This window comes from Quercus suber, unplaced genomic scaffold, assembly GCF_002906115.3.
Source record: "Quercus suber isolate HL8 unplaced genomic scaffold, Cork oak 2.0 scaffold_398, whole genome shotgun sequence".
Taxonomy (NCBI): domain Eukaryota; kingdom Viridiplantae; phylum Streptophyta; class Magnoliopsida; order Fagales; family Fagaceae; genus Quercus; species Quercus suber.
The window spans coordinates 212761-226112 of NW_027069849.1; the positions used below are offsets into that span (position 1 = coordinate 212761).

At 35.9% G+C, this 13352-nt stretch overlaps 1 long non-coding RNA gene and 2 pseudogenes across 2 annotated transcripts; 1 reads left to right on the plus strand and 2 right to left on the minus strand.

The window, feature by feature from the left end:
- Positions 1 to 1480: 1480 nt before the first annotated feature.
- On the minus strand, positions 1481 to 2693 carry LOC112037114 (probable purine permease 10; annotated as a pseudogene).
- Positions 2694 to 6835: 4142 nt separating this feature from the next.
- Positions 6836 to 10204, plus strand: LOC136062276 (uncharacterized). 2 transcript variants are annotated; one of them, XR_010624067.1, is made up of 2 exons: positions 6836 to 7081; positions 9648 to 10204. It is a non-coding gene; the product is annotated as an uncharacterized LOC136062276 (long non-coding RNA). The 2 variants fall into 2 exon arrangements; XR_010624068.1 differs by having other exon boundaries at positions 9678 to 10204.
- LOC136062277 (probable purine permease 10) lies at positions 8586 to 9410 on the minus strand (annotated as a pseudogene).
- Positions 10205 to 13352: the final 3148 nt, after the last annotated feature.

A 13352-nucleotide genomic window follows, 5' to 3' on the forward strand; every position in this document is an offset into this window, starting at 1 on the left:
AGAGACAAATAAAAGAAAGAATCCAATATTGTTTTTTAATGTCCTGACAATGGCAGAAACCTCAATAGGGAAAATTGCTACTTTAAAACCATGGGTAAGCACAGTAAAACTACCCCGAGTGAGTTATCTCTAATTTTATATATGGGTGTGTTTGTGTGTGTCCTTTGGGCTTTTTTGACGGTAAATTTCCATATGTTTTGTATAGTGCAAACAATTTAGAAAATTCATTGCTAATTAAAAAAAAAAAATTATTAAAAGTTTGTAGGACATTTAACTGTAATGTGGTCCAGTATCATAGATCCAATAGGTGGGCTTGTGATATCTAAGAATGCTGTTTTTTTCGTACCATAATTCTGTATCAACCTAACAAATCTGTACGTATTTTTTTAATTGGTAGTTATAATCAGCATTTTATAATCAAATTGCTTCTCTGCTAAAATTTGAGTATCTATAATTGCAATAAACAGTTCAAGCATTTCCCCCTCAAAATTCTTTGACTGGGATATAATTTTTTTGGCTACCAACAGGCTTCACATATTAATAACAAATCCTGAGATTGTTAAATAATGGGGAAAACAGTGTCAAATATTCATTTTTTTTTTTTTTGGGGTGCTTTTGTCTTAAAAGCCACAGCCTTGGAAGAAGACTCACTTTTAGTTAAAATGCATGTAACACAGTGATAGTTATATGTTGTAGTAGTAGTTATTATTTCTGATAAAGAATTCAACAACTTTTTATTGTAAATTTGGCTTGAAAAGTCATATTCTAGTATTATGCTTTACCTTTGGCCATATATGCTACCACATATTTTGCTTGGATCTATCTTTTTGTTAGTTCTGGCTTTCCTTTTGCCCTTGAAGGATCTTGAACAAAAGAGAAATACTATATTCACAACATTTTCACAACAAATCCTATGTAGCAAGTTGTTACGGGTTGTTATTAGTAGGGTAGAAAAGTAATTTCAGCGGTAGGTTCAAATTAGAACCAATAACAACTATCCACCTATGAAATGTTGTGAAAATGTTGTGAACATAGCAGCTCTCTAAACAAAACCACTCTTTAATGTTATAGTCATGGGTTCTCGGGACATCTCAGCTTTTTCTCCTGGCTTGTCCCCTTTATTTTTATTGCCCATCACCTTGACATTGTTCATATTCACCTGCTGTAAAGGGGGTATAGAAGGGGTGGTTCTGCTGTTGGGGTTTGTGGGCAAGGGGTTTAGGCCCCTTTAATTTGCCAGATTGATGGTCTAACATGGCAATACGCACCAGACTTGCTACCAAGTGCGATACCCAAATTGGATGAGTAGTTAAGACAAAAAAAAAAAAAGGGCCCAATTATAGTTACTGGAATCTGAAAAATATTGTTGGAAATGGAATGAACAAGACCATGATTTACACTTCATATGGAAAAACAATAGCATGGTGTTTGGAAATATGAGTTTGTAAACCATTCTAGGAATCAAGACAGAGGAATAGCTTCACTGCTCATAATTTTGGAAATTTGTTTCTGTGGAAAGTGGAACTTTTTGATAGATATTCTTTAGCCCATCTTGTTCGTCAGTAACCTCTTTCAATAGGGGAAGCATTGAAATTTCTTCCTTGACATCTCTCTTTTCAGCCATGGACTCAGAATCATCAAGGTAGTGCTGATAGAAATATGAAATAAAGCCCCAAATAGCCAACACCATGGTAATCACCTTTACCCCATCCATTTTTTCATGGAAGAAGATTACGACTAGAACTGGAATAACAGGCAAACCCAACACACTTATGACATTGGAGAACAGGGAAGACACTTCATGTATCAAGCCTACTGCGCCAATATTGAAAATCTGCCAAGCTTTAGCTGTCCAAATCTAAGTACTGACATAAATAAACTTCCCCAGTTCAAACTCGTCCATCTCTCTCTTTAGACCTTTCCACTCTCTGCTAGCAAAGAGCCCCACCAGTGTAGCACAAGTTGCAACCAGTGACTGATAGATTACCAGTTCCAAAATCACTGTAAATGTTTCTCTTCTTAAAACCTTATGGAAGGAGATCTGTGTAAGGGAAAGCATCAATCCGTATCCAGCAGATGCACCAACAGTGCAAAAGAGTCTAATTTCATAATTCACATTGGAGTTTCCGGTGGGGTTTGTAGATTGGTTTGAAATACCATCAGGGCAGAGGAGATGGTGAGAAGGACTAGAGAATTGAATATAAAAGGAGTAAACTTCTGTGAATTTATAAGTAAGGAGAAGAAAGCATTGAAGGTCAACTGGGATGCGCAAATAAGTGCAAAAGTAGATACTGGAAGGTGCAAGAACCCAACTGAATACATCATGCTGTTTGCTGCCTGAAGAGACATATATCAAAGAAAGGATTAAGGTGGAGGGCTCATTCCTGTGGATACTGTTTGTAGTAGGCTTTTCGGATGGAGAGATTTAGTAGTAAGGAATGGTGATTGGGATCCTGCAACTTGCACTAGTGTTGCTGTCCATTTGCTCTTTCCACCTTTGTCGTAGTAGTCTTCCCAAGAGTATAGCTGCTGACTGGCCAGAGAGGGCAGAGTGTAAAGATGGTCATTCGGAGCCACTGCATAAAGGTTCTGGGTTGAGAGATTGATGATTGGTTGGTGGCATTGATATGACCAGCTCAGTTTGCTTCTTCAGCTTCTTGAACTGGTAAGAACATGTAAAGGGATTACTATAGGAGAAGCATTGCTATCTTCTGAGTTCCTTTTGAATTTTGATGTGTACTGCTTTCTAATGAATTAGTTTTTCAACAAGCACCATTGTTTAGCAGCATCAATAAACACACTCAATCCATGCTATTAATAGGGTCCTTTTTATTCTGCAAAATTGAGGGTCTTCCACTTAAGTGGATTGTGCTTTCTTTGTTAACTCTTTATGTCTGGTGCTTTTCTGGCTCCCTGATCTTTATCAAAATATACAAAACCAGTGATGTATAAATATACAAAATATAAACTATTTTATTAAATTTCATGTTGCTCTGTTCCCATTTTGTTTCTCTCTTTAGTTATTAGTTAGGGATGTGCACCAACTTGACCCAATGCCTTGGGTGGGTTTTCTTTCGTGTGTTGATAGATTGGGTTTTGTTCTAAAGCTTTTACGATACTTGGTTTGGGTCAAGTTCGGTTTGGCAAAATATTTGACCCAAGTAACTTGAACTAACTCACAAACTCACGCAATTAATAGTTTAAAACATATATGTATTTTACATTTATTGTTTTCATATATTTTGGATTTTGGGACTTATTTTATATTTGTTAGTTGGATTTATTTTGGTATTTTGAAACTCTGTTTTGATGAAATTGGAATATTATTCCTAATTGTGTAAATTGAAATCATTCATTTAATAATGGTCTTTGAAATATTTTGTGTAGATCTCGTGTGATAATGTTTATTAATATTTCGAAAATTTCTATATAATCTTTTTGCTGGGTAACTTATATTATTATTTATATTCACTCCATTGGCATGTATGCACATGGTGTTTATTCTTATAAACATCAAAGGAAATTAACTTCATAATTTCATTTAATCCCTGTAGATTAATAGCATAAAATCAAATTTTTGTTCAAAGGCAATCCATGACAAGCCAAGTGTTCATTCAGCTATCCTGTTAGCTCTCTTTAGAATCTCCTAGTGATCTCTTTATAAAGTTTCAATGAAAGACAAGAAGATTTTGCATAAGTGAGCAAATTAATTGTATTCTTTGTAACAAATTCCAAGGCTATTTGGTGGATTCTTTGCCACCAGTAACTAAGAATAAAGCCTAGATTGCGTAAGTGCGGCTATTTTTGCAGTCTACTTATCCTCCGATGCCAAATCTAGCCTTTGATGTTTAAGGAGAATATTTTCATTGTTATTTTCTGTAATCTCATAAAGAAACAATTACCTTGGATCTTGATTTTAAAGCTTTTCAAAAAAAATAAAAATAAAATGTTAATTAAATATACACAATATTTTGATACAGCAGTAAATTTATTGCTAAGTTTTTGTTTCTCAGGGCTTCCAAATGCTAGTTAATTTACTATATCTTTCTCCTAAATGACATGTCTCTAGCAGTGTTTCCCTCATGTTTCAAGACATCTAAAACTGGATGGTTCATTTTTTTAGATAAATATTATTCATTTAATATCATGATTGTGCTTGCAGGGGAGCATTAGTGAAAATGTACTTTTAAGGGGATCTGGACTCTTACTTGGGACAGACCAAATGGAAGTTTTACACTTTTTTAGGCCCCAATTTAGGTGGACAATTTCTCAAATATCATTATGAAGATGGGAATGGTACTTATCTTTGGCAGGATAGTTGGCATCTTGGTCCTCTGTTGCTTAAATATGTACCTCGTATCAGCAATGATAGTCAGTACTGTGAATGGAAAGGTCTCATCAGCTCACAATGGAGGAAACTAAAGTTGGCAGCCAGCAGGGTTTGCGGCTTTGGTTCATATTCAGGGCAAGTGTTTTGAGGCAAACCTTGATCAAAATGTAGCAGAAAATGTCAATTTAAAACTACAAAATCAGGAGAATTTGAATGTGGGGGACATCATGGAATGCTATTAGATTTACTCCACCAAAAGTTTTAGCTGTTCAAGCTTACCAACTATTCTAACTAATAGACTTTGTTCCATTTCTTCAATACAAAAGGCATAATGTGCTAAAGTTCTTGCCCCACTGTTGGCCCTTTTTGAGATTAATTGCCATTGCCATTGCAAATTCACGAACAGCATGGCTCATCCTCTACCCTCTTCCTACGAGTTTCCAAAAGATGAAAGACATGGTGATCTTGAGAGCATATGGCACTAGCGTGACTCTGAATATGACCTTCGGCAATTATCACTCTTAATCCCATCGTAGCGGTCCATCTCAACCCCATAACCAATGCCACGGCAAGAGCTTCAGTCTCAGAGTACTATAAGAAACTATAAAAAAAAATGGTGTGGAAAATTAGGTACTACAAGAAACAATTTTCTAAATTGAAAAGTTTTGTACGGCATAAAGGAGACTCCAAAAACTCTGGAGGAAAAAAAAACGAAATCTCCAAAACTCTCTTTTAAGACTTTACAGGTACAAAGTCTTTGGATTTTATATTTGTAATTTTCAAAACAAAAAGATATATAAATTGAATTATTATTATTTGAACAATCATAAGTTCAGAATTATCAATTTTTATTTTGATTTTGATCACAATGTTGGCAGTGTAGGCGTAGCAACCCCATTATGTTTAGGAGACATTTGATCTAATTTGGTTTTCAAATAAGAGATTTGGACCACATAAACTAGCATCTATTATAGAGTATCTTTCCAAAATGAACAGCTGCTTACCTCGTCAAAAACCAGGAGAGGACCAAAATCATCACAAGCTCTACGCAAGGAATATAAAAATTCCTTTGTTGCACTATATATGCCACCTTCACCCTGGATAGGTTCTACAAATACAGCAGCAGTATTTCCACACTGAATCAGTTCCGTTGCAGCTTGTATATTACCATACTCCAAGAATGTGACTCCAGGCATGACGGGCTCAAAGGGTGACCGGTAATGCTCTTTGCTTGTCAAAGCAACAGTCCCCATAGTTCTCCCATGGAAGCTGTTTGTAAAAGAAATGAACTGTGTTGCTAGCTGTTTCTCATCAGGATGTGAAAATCTTTGAAACTTTCTTGCAAATTTGATAGCAGCTTCGTTAGCTTCTGTCCCAGAGTTTGAGAAAAAGACACGATCAGCGAAAGAACAAGCCACAAGGCGTTTTGCAAGCTCCACCTACAGCAACAAGACATTGCTTTACGTTTATGGTGAGCAAATTTTGTTGAAGTACTCAAGCAGCTAATGCAAATACAATCACAATAGGCCAATTTTTGTGATTGGCAGATGTTCTATTTGCAATGGACAACATTAGGATATCTTTCTGCTCATATTCACGTTTCATTTCCCTTTTTTTATTTTTATTTTTTTTTATGATAATTCATTTGGGGTGTTTCTGGCTTCATTGGTCAGTAGGCAAAACTCAAAAACTTCACAATATGATTCTGACCTGTTAATAAGTACCACTTGCGATTGAAAAGTGAAACTTTTCACTGGTAATAGTTACAATTTGGCCCAGTTTTTTGGTGTTTGGTGTGGTAGACATATTGGGATAAGTAGCACAATCCTAGGATTTTGCCATGACACCGCCTCTGCTTTGCCAAATTACTGAAAAGATCCTCTACATTGATGAAACTAGTTTATCCTACCTTGCCATGACACCACCTCCGTTACTGCTATTTAAAAAGAAAATTGATACATTCAAATAGGCGATCTTAGTGTTCTTAAAAAAGAAAAAAAAGATGGTGTGGAAAATTAGGTACTATAAGAAACAATTCTCTAAATTGAAAAGTTCTGCACAGCGTAAAGGAGACTTCAAAGACTCTGAAGAAAAACAAAAATGAAATCTCCAAAACTCTCTTTTAAGACTTTACAGGTTCAAAGCCTTCAAATTTTATATTTGTAATTTTCAAAACAAAAAGGTATATAAATTGAATTATCATTATTTGAACAATCATGAGTTCAAAATTATCAATTTGTATTTTGATTTTGATCACAATAATGGCAACGTAGGCATAACAATCCTATTAGGCTTCCATAACCCACCTTTATATGTTTGCGGTTAAAAATACAGAAAACATAACAAAAGCATAAAAATCAAGATCTAAAAGCATATTTCTAAAAAACACACTGAAGTTAGTAGTGCAAAACGGGATTGCCTTACTTAAGTATAAACGGTGCCGTTTTGTTCTCCTTTAAGTTGACACTGGACGACATCGTTTTAAGCTGCTTGTCTTCTTATTCAGAACTCCTCATTAGCTTCCAGTCTTCAGTGTTAATGTCCAAGAGATCTTACGCGCTCCGCAGATATTTTTTGTTATAAGATATTTCCCTCTCTTGTTAATGCACATTAATCACGTGTGTATTCAATGTAACTAATCCCAATCTTTACGGGATTATTGTTAGTTCCTTCTCAGTTCTAACAACGGAGAAAGTGGGTTCGAAAGTTACAATTACTCTGGTCATGGAAAACCTCTTATTATTAGCTCCAGTAAGTACCCTCACCAGTTAAAGCTACTGTTACATTTGTTATTTGCATGTGAGAAGTTTTAGGAGTATTACAAGGCATTAAATTCTCTAAGATCATATGGGTCATTTCATTTGCTTGTAATATTTGTTGTGTTGGTTTTGATTTGAGCATGTATTAGAGAGAAAGAACTGATCAGCAATATCGTTTTTTAATGTCCTGACAATGGAAGATACCTCAATAGGGGAAAAATTGCCACTTTAAAACCGTGGGTAAGCAATTTAACTGTAATGTGGTTCAGTATCATAGATCCAATATGTGGGCTTGTGATATCTAAAAATGCTGTTTTTTTCGTACCATAGTACCGTATCAACCTGACAAATCTGTGGGTATTTTTTTTAGTTGGTAGTTAAAATCAGCATTTTATAGTTAAATGGCTTCTCTGCCAAAATTTGAGTATCTATAATTGCAATAAACAGTTCAAACATTTCCCCCTCAAAATTCTTTGACTGGGGTATAATTTTTTGGCTACCAACAGGCTTCACATATTAATAACAAGTCTTGAGATTGTTAAATAATGGGGAAAACAGTGTCAAATATTCATTTTTTTGTGCCTTGTCTTAAAAGTCCCAACCTTGGAAGAAGACTCACTTTTACTTAAAATGCATGTAACATAGTGATAGCTATATGATGAAGAATTCAACAAATTTTTATCCTAAATTTGGCTTGAAAAGTCATATTCTAGTGTTATGCTTTACCTTTGGCCATATATGCCACCACATATTTTGCATTGGTTCTATCTCATTTGTCAGTTCTGGCTTTCCTTTTGCCCTTGAAGGACCCTGAACATGCCTTGCTATCTCATATTTTGCATTGGTTCATGTTCACCTGCTGTAAAGGGGGTATAGAAGTGGTGGTTCTGCTGTTGGGGTTTGTGGGGAAGGGGTTTGGGCCCCTTTAATTTGCCAGATTGATGGTCTAACATGGCAATATGCACAAGAATTGCTACCAAGTGCGATACCCAAATTGTATGAGTAGTTTAGACAAAATAAAAAGGGCCCAATTATAGTTACTGGAATCTGAAATATTGTTGGAAATGGAATGAACAAGACCATGATTTACACTTCGTGTTGAGAAACAATGGCATGGGGTTTACCTACAAGTTTGGAAATATGAGTTTGTAAACCATTCTAGGAATCAAGACAGAGGAATAGCTTTAGTGCTCATAAAATTTGTTTCTGTGGAAAGTGGAATTTTTTGATAAATATTCTTTAGCCCATCTTGTTCGTCGGTAACCTCTTTCAACAGGGGATGCATTGAAATTTCTTCCTTAACATCTCTCTTTTCAGCCTTGGACTCAGAATCATCAAGGTAGTGTTGATAGAAATATGAAATAAAGCCCCAAATAGCCAAAACCATGGAAATCACCTTTACCCCATCCATTTTGTCATGGAAGAAGATTATGGCTAGAACTGGAATAACAGGCAAACCCAACACACTTATGACATTGGAGAGCAGGGAAGACACTTCATGTATCAAGCCTTCTGTGCCAATATTGAAAATCTGCGAAGCTATAGCTGTCAGCTAGAACTGGAATAACAGGCAAACCCAACACACTTATGACATTGGAGAGCAGGGAAGACACTTCATGTATCAAGCCTTCTGTGCCAATATTGAAAATCTGCGAAGCTATAGCTGTCCAAATCAAAGTACTGACATAAATAAACTTCCCCAGTTCAAACTCGTCCATCTCTCTCTTTAGACCTTTCCACTCTCCGCTTGCAAAGAGCCCCACCAGTGTAGCACAAATTGCTACCAGTGACTGATAGATTATCATTTCCAAAATCACTATAAATGTTTCCCTTCTTAAAATCTTATGGAAGGAGAGCTATGTAAGGGAAAACATCAATCCGAATCCAGCAGATGCACCAACAGTGCAAAAGAGTCAAATTTCATAATTCACATTAGAGTTTCCGATGGGGCCCGTAGAATTGGTTTGAAATACCAGCAGGGCAGAGGAGATGGTGAGAAGGACTAGAGAATTGATTATAAAAGGAGTAAACTTCTGGGAATTTATAAGGAAGGAGAAGAAAGCATTGAAGGTCAACTGGGATGTGCAAATTAGTGCAAAAGTAGATAATGGAAGGTGCAAGAGCCCAACTGAATACATCATGCTGTTTGCTGCCTGAAGTACACCTAAAGAGACATATCAAAGTAAGGATTTGTTGGGATTTGTGGAGCCTAGTTTTGTTTGATCTAGTTGACAACCTGAATAATGTTGCGTGGTCTTTAATGGGAGATTTTCTAAAGCTTAGTCCAAGCGGAAAATTTTTTTGCCCGTTTTGTAGCTCATTGTGAATCCTGTGCTCAGGATGTAGAAAACGCAGCTTTGGTGATTAGGGTTTTGTTGTTGTTGTTGTTCTTGAGAGGCCAAAAACACTATACTGCCGCACTTTGTATTTTTCACTGATAATAGTGAAATTTCTACAACTTTGTGGACGAAGGCAAATTGCTGAACCAAATAAATATTGTCTTGTGTGTTTTTTTTTTTTTTTTGGTAGTGTGTTTTCTCTAATTTTGTTTTTAACAGGTTGGGAATTTCGGGTTTAATTCCTTTTAGGATTAAGGTGGAGGGCTCATTCCTGTGGATACTGTTTGCAGTAGGCTTTTCGGGTGGAGAGATGTAGTAGTAAGGAATGATGATTGGGAATCCTGCAACTTGCACTAGTGTTGCTGTCCATTTGCTCTTTCCACCTTTGTCATGGTAGAATCTTCCCAATGGTATAGCTGCTGACTGGCCAGAGAGGACAAAGAGTGTAAAGGTGGTCATTCGGAGCCACTGCATAAAGTTTTTGGATTGAGAGATTGTTGATTGGCTGGCGGCATTGATATGACCAGGTGAGTTTGCTTCTTCAGCTTCTTGAACTGGTAAGAACGTGTAAAGGGATTACTAGGGTAGAAACTTTGCTATCTTATGAATTCCGATTTAATTTTGATGTGTATTGCTTTCTAACTAATTAGTTTGTCAACAAGCATTATTGTTTAGCAGCATCAATAAACACACTCAATCTATGCTATTAATAGGGTCTGTTTTATTCTGAAAAATTGAGGGTCTTCCACTGAAGTGTATTGTGCTTTCTTTGTTAACTCTTTATGTTTTGTACTTTTCTGGCTCCCTGATCTTTATCAAAGATTCAAAACTAGTGATGTTTGATGTACAAAATATAAACTATTTTATAACATTTCATGTTGCTCTGTTCCCATTTTATTAAGCATCAATAAACACACTCAATCTATGCTATTAATAGGGTCTGTTTTATTCTGAAAAATTGAGGGTCTTCCACTGAAGTGTATTGTGCTTTCTTTGTTAACTCTTTATGTTTTGTACTTTTCTGGCTCCCTGATCTTTATCAAAGATTCAAAACTAGTGATGTTTGATGTACAAAATATAAACTATTTTATAACATTTCATGTTGCTCTGTTCCCATTTTATTGCTCTCTCTAGTTATTAGTTAGGGATGTGCACCAACTCAACTCAATGCCTTGGGTGGGTTTTTTTTTGGTGTGTTGATAGATTGGGTTGTGTTCTAAAACTTTTTCAAAACTTGGTTTGGGTTAGGTTTGGTTTGGCAAAATATTTGACCCAAGTAACTTGGCCAAACTCATGCAATTAATAGTTTATAAAACATATTTGTATTTTAAGGTTATTTTTTAAAGGACAAAGTTTAGTTAGAGCATTCGCATCAAGTCTTTTATAAATGTGTAAAATACACATTTTGACCACTTTTACACATTTTGCACCCAAAAACCCATTACATCAGCTCTTCTAAAATCATTCAAATATGTGTAAAACTATAAACGAGCTACAGTACCCGTGTAAATTTACACGGGTACTGTAGCTCATGTATTTATTTGTTTAATAGTTTTTTCTCTCTCTCTCTCTCACTGCCACTCAGCTCCCTCTCTATCTATCTCAGACGCACGCTGCCTCTCTTTCTCTCCACAACTTTCATCCTCAGTTCTCTCTACCTATCTCACATCTCTCACTCTCTCGTTCAAAGCGTGCCACCGGCGCTGTGGGTCACAACGTGGCGAGGTCGATGATCGATGAGCGTGGCGAGGTTGATCGCGGCGATGATCGGCGATGATCGATGAGCGTGGCGAGGTCGATGATCGGCATTGATCGATGAGCGTGGCGAGGTCGATCGCGGCGATGATCGATGAGCATGTCGAGGTCGATGATCGGCGATGATCGATGAGCGTGGCGAGGTCAATGGCGGCGATGATCGATCTGATGATGGTGGTGATGGTGGCTGGGCGGTGATGATGGTGGCTGTTGATCTGATGTTGATTTTGGTTGATTTGTGTGGGTTTTGGTGGCTGGGCGGTGGTGATGGTGGCTGGGTGGTGATGATGGTGGCTGTTGATCTGATGTTGATTTTGGTTGATTTGTGTGGGTTTTGGTTGCTGATGATGGTGGTGATGGTGGCTGGGCGGTGATGATGGTGGCTGTGCGGTGATGATGGTGGTTGTTGATCTGATGTTGATTTTGGTTGATTTGTGTGGGTTTTGCTTGCTGATGATGGTGGTGATGGTGGCTGGGCGGTGATGATGGCGGCTGTGGGTCTGTGAGAGAGAGGGGCAGTGAGGGAGTAATAATAAAAAATTGTAAAATAGGGAATATTTTATTGAATAAATGTGGAAAATAGATAAACTGATGTGGGTGTATTATAAAAGTGGTCAGGTAAAATAGAAAAAGTAGGCTTTTTCATGTAAAATAGACACAAAATTTACAAGAGCTGATGCGAATGCTCTTACAAAATTGGTTGTAGCCTTAAGCTACAAACTCAGTTAATAAAATAAATATTATTGCATATTTTGAAAATCTAACCGTTGAATTACATGTTCTTTACGCTTTTAATGCACATGTCAATTTTTGTGTCAATCAGATATCATTTACTATATAATCTATAATATTATATTTTATGCATAATTTTATATTACAAAAACTTGCAATTTAAAAATTTATTGATGATATAGCTATTGATTTTTAATTTTTTTAAAATTTTGCAAACATGAAGGATGTAAGAAGAAGATGCAATCCAATGGTAGATTTGTCAAAATTAACTTCCAATAAAAAGATATTGAGTAAGTTTGTAGCCTAAAGCTACAATCGATTTTGTAGCTAAATTTTGTCCTTTTTTAAATTCATTTGGATTTTGAGACTTATTTTATATATGTTAGTTGAATTTATTTTGGTATTTGTGACTTAGTTTTGATAAAATTGAAATATTATTCCTAATTTTGGGCAAATTGAAATTATTTATGTAATAATGGTCTTAGATAATTCAATGAAAACATTTTTTTTGTTTGTTTATTAGGTATAACAAAATTAGTCCAACCCAACTCAATCCCTATGGTCAAATTGGTTTGGTTTTTAGAGTTGTCCTGAGTTGAGTTGAGTTAGATATTTCTGAAATTGAGAAAGTAGAATTAGATTGAAAAATACTCGAAACCCAGCCCACCCATGCACAGCCCTCCTAATTATATGTGCTTTAACTAAGAAGCATGAAGCATGAGTAGTAGGGCATGTGAAAGAAATGCTGATTTTGAAGCAATAGAATACTAATTACTAAACGACTAATAATAAGCGTCTACATATATACGTAGAGTGAATATTCAAACTAAAATTGATTAAATATTACTTCGAAATTTCTACGTTAGTAAAGAAACACTTTAGTAAATACCTTTTATGAAAAAAATTATCTGATGATTTTTCTCTCTTGATCTACAACTCCCCAATAACTATTTTTACTTTTTTATTATTAATTTTTTGGTATAGTTTATGTTACTTAAAACTTCGATAATTTGTATCTAGAATGCCAATATGATTGTGAGACCGTTCTAGTAAGCATTGTGTTTCTAGAAACTAATTCAGAACTCCCCAGATGAGCTATTACAGCAGGATTGTGTCATCAGCTCATCACATAGAGGACACTTACTAATGCCTTTCCTACTGTTGAGACTAGAGAGTTTGCACTTCCTGTATAAATTATTTCTTAACGGGTAATGACTATCATACACGGTGCGTACGTATATACGATGCAACAAGGGCTGAAATTGTGTTTAAAAATTTAAAAATTGTATTTTACATTTCACGATCTCAATGGAGCGTCTACGGCAGTGTGTGATAAGCTGTGCGCAACAAAATTAACCGTTACTTACATTGTGAGTTGATTAATGTGTTACAATGCTATACTGCTGTACAGTTTTCATTCATATCCATCAACTGCTA